The sequence below is a fragment of the Manis javanica genome, chromosome 3, assembly GCF_040802235.1.
Source record: "Manis javanica isolate MJ-LG chromosome 3, MJ_LKY, whole genome shotgun sequence".
NCBI lineage: Eukaryota > Metazoa > Chordata > Mammalia > Pholidota > Manidae > Manis > Manis javanica.
Window position 1 is genome coordinate 84310134 of NC_133158.1, and position 16252 is coordinate 84326385.

The following is a 16252-nucleotide window of genomic DNA, read 5'->3' on the forward strand; positions in this document are numbered from 1 at the left end:
CCAGTTCTTGATTTCAGTGACTTTTCCTACTTATTTGTGAGAAAGGAATTCACTCATTCTTCACTACATTCAAAAAATGAAAAGTAATTGAAACAACTGACAGAGGGGAAGTCTCAGTAGGAACAAAGGTTCCTGGGACCTAGACCCTGTTTGGAAGGAACAAAGCTTGTGAGTAATGCAGCCAAGGACCAGGTTAAGAAATGGGTCAACTTCTGCACAGTCAAGTACGAACCCGAAGGAGAGTAAAAATGGATGCTCAATGCAGATTCTGAGACACACACAGGCAAGATAATGAAAAATCAGCTGAAAATTGAGGCCTAATGTATTTTCTCTCAATAGGCCAAGGTGAAAAAAGCATTTCAGAGAAGATTTGCAAAGGAGAACACAGAACAGAAGGAAATTCTTTCCCTATACCCTGGAAGAATATTAAGTTCCTTAATAAGTAGCCAAGTTCCTTCTTCCAGAAAGGGGCTGGCTAAACCACTGTGAAAGAGTAGAAATGGGCCCCAAAACATAAAATGTAATCATTATCCAAAAAAGAGGTTCGATTTTTCTGATGCAAATATTATCCACATCCATTTGATATTGCTTAATACTATGTAATTCAGAGCAGAACTACTGTGGACAAAGGAGTTCTTGAACTCTGGGAGGCAAAGAACATTAAAGAAAATTAAGGAGGTGCATATTCACCCACACTCACATTCACAGAGTCAAGCGCTTACTGTGCAGTGTGCTGTGGACTAAGCACTGAATGAGATGATCTCACATGATTCGTCACCTTATTTAATTCTCATAAAAGCCTCAATAATTACAAACAAGGGAAATGAAGACCAGAAGACCTAAGCAGAGCTAGTAAGGAAAATTTCTAGGATTTGAACTCACATCTAAAATCTACGAAAATCATCAACCCACGCTGAAAGAAGTCAAACTCACATCCATTTTATATTCACATAAAATGAACCCACCGTTAAATTTTTTTAGCATTTCCTTCATTTGCCATTGCCTACACATAACATCATAAACTTTAAGCCTGCTGGAAAATGAATGAGAAGTTTTATCACATTTTAAATATTAAAAAGGAAGAAAAAATTACCTTGACTTTTGATAAGTGATGAATTCGCTGCAAGCCAAAATCCTGTCTCAGGATTAGGAACTGAATGAGTTAGTCTTTCAAAATATCTGATACTCAGTTAACTCATTAAGGTAAGCAAAAAAAATTAAATAAGAATGCCAGACAGAACAGATAATATATGTTATAAAGACTGTACCAAATAGGGTACATTGGAAAATGCATACTTGTGTACCAATATAAAATACAAATTTATGCAATTTTTTGGTTTTATCTTTATAGCCACTATATTCAAGCCTTAATTTTTATCTTCATTCCCACTATATACAAATAATGCTGGCCTTATTTCTGACCCTTGAGTACTTCAAGCTCATTCCCATTTAACAGTCTTTGCATTTGTTGTACTTCCTTGTAGTTTTCCCCCAATTACTCATATAACAAATTCCTTTTTAACCTGCTTATTAACACAAATTCCACATCCCATCTTCAGGATCACTTTCTCCAATACTTTTACTGAACATCTTAGTTAAAGTAGCACCCTCTCTCTGTACCGCCAAACTCTATAAACATGAAATTCAATTATTCAACTAGTTTTGTCTTTATTTTCTTCTTCGTGATGTTAACATGCAACCTCCCTGAGGTATATATGTGTTTATTTCTATATGACCAGGACCTACAACCATGCATGGCACACATACATGAACTGATTGGCTGACAGAGTATCAGTCATTATTTGCAAAATAACCCATTTATTTGCAGTCTTACAATAATTAAAGGTTCTGGTGAAAGGGCAAGCTCCCAGATTTCATTTCAGCCACTCGGGACCTGGATCCTATTTCACCGAATCGGAGCTTGGTCTCTCTCCTCTCCAGTCAGCAAGGAGCTCACCCACCACCCTTAGACCCGGCCAATTCACCAGAGCCACGACCTATCACCCCACCAACTACCCCTAGATCCAGCCAATCAGCCAGAGCCATGACCATCATCCCACCAACTGCCCTAGAACCCCGTAAAACCTTTGTAGTATTGAAACTCACTCTCTCTTTCTCTGGCATCTTGCCACTGCGTTGGTGTAGATGAGAGATTGAGCTCGAGCTAGCTCGAATAAAGGCTCTTTGCTTTTGCATCGGTGTTGGCTCCTTGGTGGTCTTCTGGGATTTGCGACTTTGGGCACAACACTGAAAACTTTGAAACATATTGTAAGCAGTTCTTTATCTTTCTTTTATAAATTTATAATTAAATGGACTAAACGCAGGTTAGAGAGGCCATATATATTTGAGAAAATAAATACTAGAGTAAAACCCTTTTAGTAACTCAAAGTAAATTATAATTTGCATCTTATGTCTTCTACTACACCATTAAGGACCAGAGCATGGTAGAGGTTCATAAATCATTCAAAAGTAGCAAGTTGAATGCAGGAGAGAAACAAAACAAAAACTGAGTCTGGTTTATTTAACACTAAAAGCCCAGGATCTTGGATGAAAAGAATAGGCAAATAAAAATTAAAATCAGGAATTCAAGAAATAAAGTTCTAGCTTATCAAATCAAGATCAGATACACAGAGGTGAGAGTCAAATCCAGACAACTCCAGAAACACAAACACCCATAGGCAAAATGAGGAGAGGTGCATACGCATTATTTCACCAGGTGGGGTTTCTGCCACAACCTGGGCCTGCCTACCCTTACGGTTAGGCTGGTTTGTCTATTTGACGTACCCACTGTCTTCCCTCTCTGCCTTTCCCCTATCCATTCCTCTGTCTATGCTAGTTTTATTAATCCTTCATTTCCCAGCTCAAGCCCTATTTTTTATTTTAAATAGTTACAGTAACTCCAACCCCCAGAATTATCTTCCTCTTCTGACTACCTTTTGCTGTGTCTATAGTCAGTGCCATTATGTTTGCCATTTAATTATTCTTTTACAAAAAAAAAAAAAACCTTAGGACAGGGATTATTTCTTTGGTATTTCTTCCTACAGAGACACAAAGAAGAAACGTTAGGTGGAAAATTCTATGTACATTTCCTATAGATAAAAGTCTTCCTACTATCTGTAATTACATACAAAGATAAGGGAACTCTTCTACTGCTTTTGGAAATACCAAGGACAAGTAGGTTCAAGGCAGCAACACTTTGAACTCAAATAGATCAAAATCTCCCAAAAGAATGCTAACTTTGCAAGAGCTTCAGACACTTGGAAGTGAGAGAAGTGACACCATAAAGAGAAAAGGAAACAAGGGCTTAGAGTTGTAAGAAAACTTTTACAAAAGAAAAAGGGAGTCTTTAAGAGAGTTCAGTGTGAGAGTGGGTGGAAAAGGGAATTCAATGGAAATTTTAAATACAGATCAAATAGCTACTCTGACTGGAAAGCAGGTAAGAAATTAGCATATGGAGAGGAAGTAATTCATGATATTATAGAGGGCTTTACAGTCTAATAAGGAAGGATAGCATAGAAAAGAAGAAATTACATTTTTAAAATAGTATAGTTAATTTTATCAATTATCTAGTTTCAGTCCTCACACCTACTTGCACTTAATGTTTCGCTATTAAAGTGAAAGAGAAAACTTTACAATGCATGGAGTCAAACTGAAGAAAGTCAGCAAGAGAATGCGAGAACACGGTGCTTTCATAGTAGCTCTGTGCTGTTTCAATAAAGGTGATCTGTGACTAACCTGGAATCAATATGAATGCAGGCAAAATGTATTCTTTTCACTGGGTAATTCTATAACTGATACATACCTTGCTAAATATTTATCATTTGAATGCAGAATACTGTTTTGCCAATGCTCGATATACAAACAATAAATACAAGCATTGCCTACTTCACGATTTTTCTCTTACTTTTGCTCTGGCTTTTCCAGGACTAGGATAAATGAATAGTAAAGACCCACCTCACAGTTCATGAAACATGGTAAAGGAAGCATAAATCCCCAAGATAGCATTGCTAACAATCTCTAAAAGAAGTAAATGGCCCATGGATCCTTTAAATGTCCTAAGTACAGCAGTTGAATGAATATGAGCCATACATTAAAGTAGGATCATTTGGAAGGATGAATGAATCTTTAAGGTGAAGGGGCTTCTTGTCCAAAACTGTCAGACAGAGGTATGCAAATATCCTTGCCTTTTACATTTTGCAGTATTGATAGTTTTGAATGTGTCACAGCTCATTTCAGTGTGAGCCGCCAGCCATTTACAAAATGAAATCCTCAAAATCATCTCTCTCCTCAAGGGTCATGAAGCAAATTGACTTGGCATTGGTGGTCTCAGTAGAGCCACAGCTTTTTTTTTTACAGTTATTCCAGTAGCAGAACTGGAGGCAAGAGAGATATAAAACTGAAGTGGTAAATTCTATAGGTCAATATCATGCACTCCAAAAGCTTTTCTTTGAGCAAAGATGGAGCCAGAACTTCTGTCATCCCAATTCCTTCTCCATTTTTACATGAAACATATAAGGAATCTCCAAGTCCCATATCTTTCAGACCTCCAAATTGCATTTGAAACTCATCTCTTTCACTATTGTACTGCTCTGCTTAACAGGACCCATCTTTGTGCTCTGAAAGACTGCAACAGACACTTAGTTGGATTTCCTCTCTTAAGAATTGCTCCTTCTTGAATATTTTTCTCACATACCAGCAGAATAATATTTTGTTGTCTGATCATTTCATTCTACAGCACAAAACTCTTTTAGGGCTTTTATTGTTTTGTGTAAGTCTAGCATCCTTCAAGATGACATTATAAAGTTCCCTAAATCTTAATCGTAATCACTCCCCACATGCCTGTCCGCCATCAGTACCCTGTGCTGATCTTTCCACGATTATTGCCATTGCTTAAATTCATCCCTCTTATCCTTCGTCCTTCACCCACTCCCCACTCCACCCTATTCCACACCAATCTTTCAGAAGATCCTAACTTAATCTGAATTTACTTAATCTGAAAAGGCTTCCCTGCTCATCCAAGGCTGAGGAAGGGACTCCTGTTTGACTGGAAGGTGCCTTACCAAAGTGTTGATCACAGTGTATTGTCACTGCACAGAAGCTCCAGTACTGCAAGGTCATGTCCGTCTTGTCTTGTTCATTGTGATATGCTTAACACTTATTAGTGCCTCAATCAATACATTTTGTTGAACTTAATTAAGCTAAGGTAAGACAAGATGGATAAACTTTTGATTCTGGTATTTTAGGATGGACTTGTGGAGAAGAAAAAAATAATAATGTAAACAAGATAATCTCTACAGCCACCCACACCCTATCTGAAACACTGGATCCTCCCCATATCTGAAGCACCTAGACACAGTTCAGAGCATAGACTTGTCATTTCTTCCATTACCACTCAGCTCAAACTTTCCTTCCTCTGAACCACAATAAATATATTTCCCATGGTGTTCAACTTCTCAAGGATCATCTCAAGTCATGTCAGGTCATTTGTGAAACATTTATTTGATCAACCACAAAAAAAGGTGATCTTGGATTTGTTTTTATCTGAAGCCATGACTGATCTAAGAAGCCTGACTCTCTGATTGGACTCACACTCTGAGAACAATGAAATGTACTTTGAGGAATAACTGACCGTAGGGGTGAGATTGTGTTACTCAGCTCTTGCTGCACATTCAGATGATGTGGAAAGCTCCCTCTCCAGACCAACATGAATTCAAATCCTAAAATATGGGTCTACACTTCAGTGTTTTTTCAAAAGATCTCCAAGAATTCTGTGGAAACTGCAAACCACTGGTTTAGACTTTCAGGGGTCAGTAAACTTTTTCTATAAAGGGTCAAATAGTTCATATTTTAGGTGTTGTGGACGATATGGTATCTGTCACAACTACTCAACCCTGCTGTTATAGCTTATGCATAAGCTTAAACAATACCTAAACTAATGGTAATAGCTGTGTTCCAATAAAATTTTATTTACAAAAACAGGCAGTGCGCCAGATTTGGTACACAGGTTATAGTTTATCAACCTCTGCATTGGAAATTCTATATCCTCTCCTTATGATAAATGACTTTATTTGTATCGCTTTATTTCCCATTTTGTTACTGGTAAGATATATGCCTATTTCATTAAAGGATTTTCGTTTGACAAAAATAAAGCCTACCAAAATTTGACAGAGAACTTCTGGCATGTGATTCAGAACCAGGATGGAGAATATTCTGCTTATAAATACATTTATGATTTATGAAAATATGCTAAATTCTCACACATATTTACAGCATCTTTTATTCAAATCACACTGTACACTCTTTACACTTACCCTAATTATTTATTAGAAAAGAATATTAAGAGGAATATCAGTTGTCTCACCTTATTTATGTATTTCAAATGACAGCCATAAAACACAGCTGCTGCTAGGTGGGGCTGGCAATGAAAACTCAAGCAGAACTGAAACAGCCTATTAGCTGCAAAATCCTGTCCACACAGGTGTCTCAGAAGGCTGATTTCCAGCACCAATGGACTGTGAACTACATTGTTGTATTACAGCCAAGGTTCATAAAGTTTTATAATTCAGATGAAGAAAAACATGAAATAATGCTGCAGAAGGGATATACAGAAATTCCATTTGCTTACAAGTTGTTATTATCTATAAGAGGAATTTGAGATTGGTTTCTAGAACTGAAATTTAAATGACTGCTAATGACTTGCACAGGTTTCAGAGGTTAACCCAAGGAAACGATGATGTGAAATAACCACATTGTGTACTTACTTGGATAATAACCATTTGTTTTCAATTTTTGGAAACTACAGTAAAGCACAGTGAGGTCACATTTCACCCAATTTCTTTCTGTAAGGCCTGGAACAAAAATTACTCCACTGTTATTAATCAGGCCTGAGCACAATTTAAGTATTTTGTAAAGAGTAGTGACCACTGAACTGCATTAATAGAAACAAACTTGAAACGGTGTATGCCCAAATGTGGACTATGACAACTGGAGTACCTCTTATAAAAGCTTTCTGGGTCTGACCCAGATGTGAGAGACTGTCAAGTGATACCCTAGTGAAAACTATACATCAAAATATAAGAATTGTAGCTTTAAAGAGAACAGCATGCCACTATGCAAAGAAACTCAGCCCAAAAACCTGAATTCTAATTCTTATTCTGTTACTATTAGAGGGAACTTGGACTAATCATTAAACATTCTAGGTATCTCACAACTCAGAGATCATATTAATTCTACCCTATGATCATACAGGAAGTAAACAGACCTATATTTATAGCAGGGACAAGTTGCCATTAATAAGACTTATGAGTGGTTGGTGGGAAAACTAAGAATGAAAGTTAGCTTGTTTCAATCTATCATGGGTATTTTGGTTTCTCAACTGAGGAGGTTAAACCACTTCACTCAACCCCAACTTCTCTTACTCTCTAAATACTGAATATATGTAAATGGTAAATTCAATCTTATAAAATTTGTAGACCAATATTTGAAATGTATAACACATGGAGTTAAACTACCTGGTAGCCAGATCACAGCATAAAGTTTCATTCCAGGAAATACCAACTTAAAAATAACTAGGAATAATATGAGACTAATTAAAATACTCACTTGTATCTGAAATAAAATTAACACATGCTAAAATTTAATGAAATTCATATTCTTCTATCTATAGGAAACCTATTTTAAATAATACTTAGCAACTGAGTGACCATTTTCTCAGCTACCATGTTTATTCTCATCAATAACCGGGATTCTTTATTCAAAAAAGTTACAGCAGCAGATACAACAAGAACTAAACACTTTTCTCTAAAAGAAGGGGTAAAGGATGGTACAGCATTCGAAAATCCATCAACATCATCCACCACATCAACAAAAAGGACAAAAGTCACATGATCATTTCCAAAGATACTGAAAAAACATACGACAAAATTCAACAACCACTCATGATAAAAACTCTCAACAAAATGGGTAAGGAGAGCAAGTACCTCAACATAATAAAGGCCATATATGACAAACCCACAGCTGACAACATACTTAACAGTGAAAAGCTGAAAGTTTTTCCTCTAATATCAGGAACAAGACAAGGATGCTCACTCTCCCCACTTTTACTAAACAGAATTCTGGAAGTCCTAGCCATGGCAATCAGACAACAAAAACAAATAAAAGGCATCCAGATTGGTAAGGAAGAAGTCAAACTGTCACTGCAGATGACATGATATTGTACATAAAAAAAACCCTAAAGAATACACTCCAAAACTACTAGATTTAATATCTGAATTCAGCAAAGTTGTAGGATACAACATTAATACACAAAAATATGTTGCATTCCTATACACTAATGATTAACTAACAGAAAGAGAAATCAGGAAAACAATTCCATTCACAATTGCATCAAAAAGAGTAAAATACCTTGGAATAAACCTAACCAAGGAAGTGAAAGACCTATACTCTGAAAACTACAAAACACTCTTGAGAGAAATTAAAGAGGACACAAATAAATGGAAATTCATCCCATGCTCCTGACTAGGAAGAATTAATATTGTCAAAATGTCCATCCTGCCTAAAGCAATCTACAGATTCAATGCAATCTCTATCAAAATACCGACAGTGTTCTTCAACAAACTGGAACAAATAGTTCTCAAATTCATATGGAACCACAAAAGACCTTGAAAAGCCAAAGCAATCCTGAGAAGGAAAAATAAAGCAGGGGGGATTATGCTCCCTAACTTCAAGCTCTACTACAAGGTCACAGTAATCAAGACAATTAAGTACTGGCACAAGAATAGACTCATAAATCAATGGAACAGAATAGAGATCCCTGATACAAACCCAACCATATATGGCCAATTAATATGTGATAAAGGATTCATGGATATACAATGGGGAAACGACAGCCTCTTCAACAACTGGTTTTGGCAAAACTGGACAGCTACATGTAAGAGAATGCAACTGGATTACCGGCTAACTCCATACACAAAAGTAAACTCAAAATGGATCAAAGACCTGAATGTAAGTCATGAAACCATAAAACTCTAAGAAGAAAACATAGGCAAAACTCTCTTGAATATAAACACGAGCAACTTTTTCATGAACATATCTCCTCAGGCAAGGGAAACAAAAGCAAAAAGGAACAAGAGGAACTATATCAAACTAGAAATCTTCTGTACAACAAAGGACACCATCAATAGAGCAAAAAGGCATCCTACAGTATGGGAGAATATATTTATAAATGGCATAGCCAATAAGGGGTTAACATCTAAAATATATAAAGAACTCATGTGCCTCAGCAACCAAGAAGTAAATAACCTGATTAAAAAATGGGGAGAGAATCTGAACAGACGCTTCTCCAAAGAAGAAGTTCAGATGGCCAACAGGTGCATGAAAAGATGCTCCACATCGCTAATCATCAGAGAAATGCAAATTAAAACCACAATGAGATATCACCTCTCACCTGTTAGGATAGCCACCATCCAAAAGACAAACAACAACAAATGTTGGCGAGGATGTGGAGAAAGGGGAACCCTCCTACACTGCTGGTGGGAATGTAAATTAGTTCAACCATTGTGGAAAGCAATATGGAGGTTCCTTAAAGAGCTCAAAATAGAAATACCATTTGACCCAGAAATTCCACTCCTAGGAATTTACCCTAAGAATACAGGAGCCCAGATTCAAAAAGACATATGCACCACTATGTTTATTGCAGCACTATTTACAACAGTCAAATATGGAAGCAACCTAAGCATCCATCAGCAGATGAATGGATAAAGATGTGGTACATATACACAATGGAATATTATTCAGCCATAAGAAGAAAACAAATCCTACCATTTGCAACAACATGGATGGAGCTAGAGGGTATTATGCTCAGTGAAATAAGCGAGGCAGAAAAAGACAAGTACCAAATGATTTCACTCATCTGTGGAGTACAACAACAAAGCAAAAACTGAAGGAACAAAATGGTAGCAGACTCACAGAACCCAGGAATGGACTAACAGTTACCAAACAGAAAGTTACCGAGAAGGGGGTGTGTGGGAAGGGAGGGATAAGGGGATTAAGGGGCATTATGATTATCACACATAATATAAGGGGACACAGGGAAGGCAGTATTGCACAGAAAAGACTAGTGACTCTATAGCATCTTATTATGCTGATGGACAGTGACTGTAATGGGGTATGTGGTGGGGACTTGATAATAGGGGGAATGTAGTAACACAATGTTGCTCATGTGAAACCTGAGCTTAAATTGTATATCAATGATACTTTAATAAAAAATAAAAAATAAATATAAAAAAATAAGTAAATAAAAGAAGGGGGATATGCCAAACACAATTTGGTATTTTTCCTGTCCATGACAGTACCAGTTTTGAATTGTTACAGTGGATGACTGTTGCTTACTTTAAATCAGTTCCACTGGGAAGCTACCTGTGTAAATTTTTAGAAATATACTGAAACATTATTTATTTACTTATTAGACTGAGACATTATCCATTTATTATTCCCTAGTAAAAAAGTAGGTATATTGGAATTCCTAAATTTTCATCTCACAATCTAATGATTTTTGTTTATTATTTCCAGATTTTCAATATTTATAAATTCATATTCAGTTCTTTAACCATAATTCTCACTTTTCCCTGACATTAGTTTTGTGTTAAACAGGCTGAATGCTCACTGCAAGCCCATTTATAACTCACCTTCATCATTCCTAAATTTCTTATTTTGAGTTTTTTCTGGATTTCATTATGAACCATGTCAGGTTTATTCTTTTAATCATTTGAAATATAGATCTGCTTTGAAATTTATAGTCCTGGTGATATGAAACAATGGGAGAAAAGGAAAACTAGAGACATATTAATGAACAATGAAAAGTGCCCAAAGGGAGCCAAAAACAATAATAAATATCTACTTTAGCAGGAAGTTCCCTTCCTTTCTACCCCTGCTACCAATGCAGTGAAGGTGGACGAGAAGTTGGAGAAAGTTCACTAGTGAGGTAATTCCATGGGTTATAGAGAAGATTAAAATGTTTTAAAAGCAGAAGAAAAGAAAAATGACACAATGAAAATAAGTGAGAAGGACATTGAATTACTTGTGAGCCATATTGGATACTCAAAGGCATGAGGACATGTATCTAAAATTCCAAAGGAAAATGATTTTCAAACCAAAATATTCCATCCAGCCAAATCATTAATCAAGCATACAGGAAAATATTTTAGAAGTCATGTAAACAAGAAGTGTTTAACCACAGTCAAATGCCTCAGTAATAAAAAATCAGGAAAGCATTAAGCAGACCCTTGAATGCTGACATAGCCCCTCCTACCAAGCTAATGGGATAAAAAGCAGCAAGCATTCAGTTCATAGCATTTATGGTCTTGAGGTTTGTCCACTGTGTGCAGGCTGCATTGACCATGGAGCTTTGAGCACAATCTGGGCTATAAACACTCTCTCACTTATACCTCATCTCATCCCGTTTACTGATTCAATATAAATCAAAGCAAAAGTAACTTGAGCCAAATCCAAGTAATCTTTCCAGCCAATCAGGAACCTAGATGAGCCTATGATGTGACCTAATTCAAAAAGCCTCAAGATATTTACCTCTTTTCAGAAAGCTAAGGAATTCTTTCCAATCAAATGAAGAGGCAAACCAAGAAATAGGAAGAGATAAGGTTCAAGAAACAGGGCATCTAACAGGGGAGGAAAATAACAGGATGACATTTGTGCATCAGTTCCAGAGAGCCAGTTTTCCAGATTGGAGCAGATGGGTGGAGGTCTGGGAGGGGAGCTTTCTCAGAAGATGAAGTGGAACTGATAACTTATTTAATAAGTGAAAGTGTTTGGAATATGATCATAGTTTTTTACTAGATCATGTTGGAAAATTTGGGAAAAATTGATCATATATATATACATATATATATATATATACACACATATATATATATATGTGTGTGTGTATATATATATATTGATTTTGGCCATATATATATGACCAAATCACAAAGCACTTTGTCTCAGCCTAAGTCCTCTAGAAAGCAGAGCCTGTAGCAACATTTAAGAGGAACTGGAGGCATGTAAGCAAGCCGAGGAGATGGGGTGAGGAAGAGGAGTTGAGGCAACTGAAGATGTGAACAAACGTGATGTAACACAGCACCACACCAGCATCCATTTCACCATGAGCCACAAAGAGACAGAAGGTCAGTCATCCTCAGGAGGCACCTTCTGAAAAGGCAACAAGGGGGCACTTCAAGGTCTAACCTTGCAATGGCTCTCCGCTTCCTGCTTCACTCCTGCATCTCATTCCTGCTGCCTGACAGTGAACTTTCAAACTGCTTGCACTTAAGCTGTAGTTTCATGCTCCCTTCTTGGTGCTAAGAAAATCACTAACATATAGAAGGGACAAAATGAAAATAAAGAACAAGCCCTCAAATAAATAAGCTTGAGTTTAAACCAGAAGTTGCAGAAGTGATCCAGCAAACCAAGAGGATTAGTGCTAAAGCTTCCTTGAGTGACAAGTTCCCATGAACTTCTTAAAATCTTGCATGTGCTATGCCTTTGAATAAGGGTATGCTTGAGTATGGAAGCTGTAAATGCTATATTCCATCAAAGATTTCAGAGACATTCCAGGATACTAAAGATAAAGGCCTTTTCTCTCCTTCCTGGAGATATTTTCTTATATTCCAGGGCTTTAAAACTCAAAATGACCTCTTTTACTACCCGAGAGGAGGGTTTCTTCCATTCCAGGGAAATGAGTCATCTTTCTCCAGAATGGAGGATAGTAACATCCCCAACTACCTTTATAAAATCTCAGGAGTTTCCTTAGTTCAGGGCTCTTCTCCTGTGGTACAGCCCACTGCACAAGCAGATAAATACCAGGCACTCATCATCTTGCCTGTGGAAACTGGACCATGAGAAACTGATGTGAGTTATTGCTCCAGCTGCTGGGTTTTGCTTTAAGCAAGAAAAGATTTCTCTGACCCAGAGGACTTTTCTTCTTCTGTGTGTATGTGTGTGTGTAAATTGTGGCAAGCTTACTTATTAGTTTGCAAGAAGAATAAAATATCAGACCCTTGAGGTGGAGCCAAGATGGCAGTGTGAGTAGGACAGTGGGAATCTCCTCCCAAAAACATATATATTTTTGAAAATACAACAAATACAACTAATCCTAAAAGAGAGATCAGAAGACACAGGACAACAGCCAGACTACATCCACACCTGCGAGAACCCAGCGCCTGGTGAAAGGGGTAAGATACAAGCGCCGGCCTGGCGGGATCCAAGCACCCCTCACCCCAGATGCCGGCAGGAGGAGAGAAGTCAGAGTGGGGAGGGAGAGGGAGCCCAAGACTGCCAAGAACCCAGCCCTACCCATCTGCACCAGAGCGCACACACAGTGCAGGCGTGGAGTGCTGGAAACTAGGGAAACAGGACAGCAAGACCTGTGAGCAGGTCCCGAAGCCGGCAACCCTGTGACAAAGAAAAGCGAGTGCTTTTTGAAAGTCTTAAAAGGACAGGGAAGCCACAGCTGGACGGAAGCTTCCCGGGTCACAGTCCAGCAGCTGGAAATTCCAGGAAACCCCGGGCACACTAGCCCCTTGGGCAACAACTCTGGGACCCCTCACGGAGGTAAACAGCCAAACAGCCCCCCCGTACATTACCCTTCTGGGGCCCCGCCATAGAAGAGCAGCAGCCTGAGGCTGGCCACTCCCATAGCAAGGGAGCTTTCTCCATATTGGCAGGGGCAAGATACATAGACCCAGTCTACACGCAATTGCCCAACACAAGCCACTAGGGGTCACAGTTGTCCGAGTAAAGAAAGGCCAGGATGTAGTGGAAAGCCTTGGCCATCCCAGCTGACAGAAAGTCAATAGCTAACCATTGCAACTATCAACATGAAAAGGCAACAAAATTTGATCCAGACAAGACTAACCCAGACAGCTTCGACATCTGCTACATATTCCCCTGAGAAGGAACCTGGGAGATAGATTTAACCACTCTTCCTGAAAAAGAATTCAAAACAAAAGTCATAACCATGCTGATGGACTTGCAGAGAAATATGCAAGAACTAAGGAAGGAGAATACAGAAATAAAACAAGCTCTGGAAGGACTTCAAAACAGAATGGACAAGATGCAACACACCATTAATGGACTAGAAAACAGAGAACAGGAACGCAGAGAAGCTGATGCAGAGAGAGATAAAAGGATCTTCAGGAATGAAAGAATTTTAAGACAGCTGAGTGACCAATATAAACGGAACAATATCTGCATTATAGGGGTACCAGAAGAAGAAGAGAGAGAAAAAGGGATAGAAAGTGTCTTTGAAGAAATAATTGCTGAAAACTTCCCCAAACTAGGAGAGGAAATGGCCTCTCAGACCACAGAGGTACACAGAACTCGCATGACAAGGGATCCAAGGAGGGCAACACCAAGACACATAATAATGAAAATGGCAAAGATCAAAGACAAGGACAGAGTATTAAAGGCAGCCAGAGAGAAAAAAAGGTCACCTACAAAGGAAAACCCATGAGGCTATCATCAGACTTCTCAATAGAAACCCTACAGGCCAGAAGAGAATGGCATGATATACTTAATACAATGAAACAGAAGCACATAGAACCAAGATTACTGTGTGCAGCACGATTATCATTTAAATATGAAGGAGGGATTAAACAATTCTCAGACAAGCAAAAGTTGAGGGAATTTGCTTCCCGCAAACCATCCCTACAGGGCATCTTACAGGGACTGCTCTAGATGGGAGCACTCCTAAAAAGAACACAGAACAAAACACCCAACATATGAAGAAGGGAGGTGGAGGAATAAGAAGGGAGAGAAATAAAGAATCCTCAGACCATGTTTAAAATAGCTCAACAAGCGAGTTAAGTTGGACAGTAAGATACTAAAGAAGCTAACCCTGAACCTTTGGTAACCACAAACTTAAAGCCTGCAATGGCAATAAGTACATACCTTTCAATAATCACCCTAAATGTAAATGGACTGAATGCACCAATCAAAAGACACAGAGCAATAGAATGGATAAAAAAGCAAGATCCATCCATATGCTGCTTATAAGACACTCACCTCAAACCCAAAGACATGCACAGACTTAAAGTCAAGGGATGGAAAAAGATATTTCATGCAAACAACAGAGAGAAGAAAGCAGGTGTTGCAATTCTGGTATCAAAAAAACAGACTTCAAAATAAAGAAAGCAACAAAAGACAAAGAAGGACATTACATAATGATAAAGGGCTCAGTCCAACAAGAGGACATAACCATTATAAATATACATGCACCCAATACAGGAGCAACAACATACCCAAAACAAATACTAACAGAACTAAAGGTGGAAATAGAATGCAATGCATTTTTTCTAGGAGACTTCAACACACCACTCACTCCAAAGGACAGATCCACCAGACAGAAAATAAGTAAAGACACAGAGGCACTGAACAACACACTAGAACAGATGGACCTAATAGACGTCTACAGAACTCTACATCCAAAAGCAACAGGATACACATTCTTCTCAAATGCACATGGAACATTCTCCAGAATAGACCGCATACTAGGCCACAAAAAGAGCCTCAGTAAATTCCAAAAGACTGAAATCCTACCAACCAACTTTTCAGACCACAAAGGCATAAAACTAGAAATAAATGGTACAAAGAAAGCAAAAAGGCTCACAAACCCTTGGAGGCTTAACAACACGCTCCTAAATAATCAATGGATCAATGACCAAATCAAAATGGAGATCCAGCAATATATGGAAACAAACGACAACAACACAAAGCCCCAACTACTGTGGGATACAGCAAAAGCAGTCTTAAGAGGAAAGTATATAGCAAGCCAGGCATATTTAAAAAAGGAAGAACAATCCCAAATGAATGGTCTAAAGTCACAATTATCGAAATTGGAAAAAGAAGAACGAAAGAGGCCTAAGGTCAGCAGAAGGAGGGACATAATAAAGATCAGAGAAGAAATAAATAAAATTGAGAAGAATAAAACAATAGCAAAAATCAATGAAACCAAGAGCTGGTTCTTCGAGAAAAAAAAAAATACATAAGCCTCTAGCCAGACTTATTAAGAGGAAAAGAAAGTCAACACAAATCAACAGAATCAGAAACAAGAAAGGAAAAATCACGACAGACCCCACAGAAATACAAAGAATTATTAGAGAGTACTATGAAAACCTATATGCTAACAAGCTGGGAAACCTAGAAGAAATGGACAACTTCCTAGAAAAATACAACCTTCCAAGACTGACCCAGAAAGAAA